Genomic DNA, 2,811 nt, shown 5'->3' on the forward strand with positions numbered 1-2,811 from the left:
CGAAGCATTTCGGTCGGTACCATAAAAGAAACGAAGTTCGGTACCCAGCCCTATAAATGACATAGAGATGATTTGATGGCTTCTCATTAACCACCTAATACCAAATGGACGCTTCATAACTAGTGATGGTTCAACATGGACTTTATTGGTCTATCCTGTATTAACATTTCCTTTTAAGTCTCATCTGCCAGCTCCAACTTTCTTTCTAAGAACAAGAAATTCATCTGTTTAAACTAAATATGAAATAATTATATTTGCCAAACAATTACCACAGAAAAAAGGAAGACACATTAAATTATCATCTGAACATTTAATTACCATCAAACAATTTATATTACAGCTTTAGGTTTTCTGAAAATATTGGAGAAAACATGGAAAAAGATGATTTGGAGCTTATATGAAACAATATCATTTTTTTGAATCCATTTTTTTGAATCCTTGAGATTTTTATTTCTACTCATTACACCAAGCTAGATGTAACTACATTAAAGGGAAACATCCAGAGAAAATAATGCTATAAAAAACTAATTTGTATTAATTACACAGTAGTTTATGCTGTTAATGAAAAGGTTGTACTTAAAACTTAGGTATAGAAAAAGGGTTTTAATCAGTCAGGTTGTCATGTAATGAGGTGAAGGAGTTTCTAAATCAACATTTAATCAAAAGTCAAACATGGAAAAGGCCTCTACTGTTACTCCATGTGGTTTCTAACTGTTGTGAGTTCTTATGTGAAGCAATCAATCTCTCTTTTTAGGATGATTAGTTTTATGTGTAATGGATGAAAAATGATTTGATTTTTGAAAGAAGCTTCGTCCACAGGACAGACATTCATTAAAATCCTAACCTGAGTGAGCGCTTGTGTGATCTATTAAATGTTCTTTTTTTGGAAAGTTTTCTCCACATGTCAAACATGGGAAATTTTCCTCACCTGTATCTTCAGTCTCTTGCTTCAAAACAAGCTGTTCTTCATGAGCACCTATGGGGAGCTCCATGGTTTCCTCTTTTGTCCAGGGATATTCTGGCTTTTGCTGCTCTTCTTTTATCTGCAGAGGTTCTGGTTCCTCTTGGTCCAAACTGGAATTCCTCTCCTGTCCACAAAGCTGCTGGTCAGAGAAATCCTCCTCTTTTCCAACATAATCCTGCAGGCGGTCTGGAAAGACAAACACAGCAGAAAGACTTCATACTGTAGGTTAAAGAAAGGACGTGTCACTTAAATCAACCTCCGACATTATAATCACATATTTGGACTTCACTTTTTTTCTTTAAACCTTTAAATTATATAAAAACAGAATTTTTTTTTCCTTTCATTTTTCCAGTACACAAACCCAATATTAGTTTTCCAAACAATTTTATTACTGATGTTTTACTGCCATCTGAAGTGTTAAAGCATCATGTTGGAGGACCATCTAGCCTAGATTTCCATTTAGTTTGATTTCCAGTTTAAAATAACTAAACAAACTTCAATATCTGTCTTAAAATTTTTGGCATAAATTCCATCTTGTTTAACATTCATTGACAAAATAAGCATCTCTACATCTATTTCCATCATAACATGCAAATGTATATACAGGATCATTTGATGAAATATCATTGGTACAGGCATTAAAAAAAGTCCCCTGATGGGGACAGGATTCAAAGGAGGGGGTCAACATAGACAGGTATCAGGTATTGCAGGCTAACAAAGAACCCAAACGACTGCCCATTCCTAAGGGGCGGACCACTTCATCCAGTTCAATTTGCATGTTTTCTAAGTCAAAACAAGGCTTTGATTTTGGTCCACTCTATAAAGCCTCAAACTCAACGCTATTTCTGCCATTTTGAATTGAAAAAGCTCCCTGGATGGGAAGCGAAATGTCTTCAAACTTGGAAAGAAAGTCCAGTGGATTTTTGGAATGATTTGGAATCTTCACCAGCAACTGTTTATTTTCACACATATTTTTTTATTAATTATGTCAGTAATTATTACTCTTCAGGAATAATCATTTGTATTTGATTTTAGTAAAATCCTATGAGAAAAGACAAAACTGAGGCATAAAAGTATATTTAGGTAATCGTACATTTAGTCATATTTAACCCTTCTGACCAATTTTCAAGAAATGCCCCAATAACAAGTAAACAGAAGAGAGGGGTCATCAGGCAGCAATTCAACTCAGACCCTGAAGCAAGAGTCCAATATATTGCCAGGAAAAGGGAAAGATAGAAACTCTGAGAAGGACATTCTCTTATTTGCATTTCAAATTTTCATGTTTGTAGGATTAGGAATGACCTTTTCTGTTATAGCGCAAACTTAAAGTAATCATTACCATTTGGATAACGTTTTGTTAGACCAATAAGCTACAGAAAAGTTATGAAGGTTTACTCAGAATTGTCATTAAAACTTTCTATGGAGAGTTGGTTAAGGATTTCTTTTCCTTGTCATTACTTAAACCTGTGTGGTTTCAGCAACCAGAGAAGGAAGCTTGAGGGCATCATTCCATATGTGAAGGCAGAGACAGAGTGCTGGAGGTAGGCACCAGCCCCACAGTGACACTGACTGATGAGCCAGAGAAGATGGATGGATTTTTTTTAGATTCAAATCTCATTTCAGTTTTTGTAGTTGATTTCTGCCCCCTTCCAATGGGCTCACCACCTGTAGAAAGAGCCAAAGGGGCCGGGTGCAATGTGTGATGGGTGGAATTCGAGGGCAGCGACCTTGGCGTTCTGATCCTCGGCTAAAAAAGCTGGCTCTTGTTGGTGTCCTTAAGATTGCGTCTCTGTTATTCACAGATGATGTGGTTCTGTTGGCTTCATCAGGGCGTGATCTACAGCTCT

The 2,811-nt window shown here is 36.3% G+C and overlaps 1 pseudogene; it reads right to left on the reverse strand.

The window, feature by feature from the left end:
- Nucleotides 1-1,180, reverse strand: part of LOC107105161 — a 17,692-nt pseudogene extending 16,512 nt beyond the window's left edge.
- Between the last annotated feature and the right edge of the window lie 1,631 nt (nucleotides 1,181-2,811).

The sequence above is a fragment of the Cyprinodon variegatus genome, unplaced genomic scaffold (assembly GCF_000732505.1).
Source record: "Cyprinodon variegatus isolate N-32 unplaced genomic scaffold, C_variegatus-1.0 Scaffold2102, whole genome shotgun sequence".
Lineage (NCBI taxonomy): Eukaryota > Metazoa > Chordata > Actinopteri > Cyprinodontiformes > Cyprinodontidae > Cyprinodon > Cyprinodon variegatus.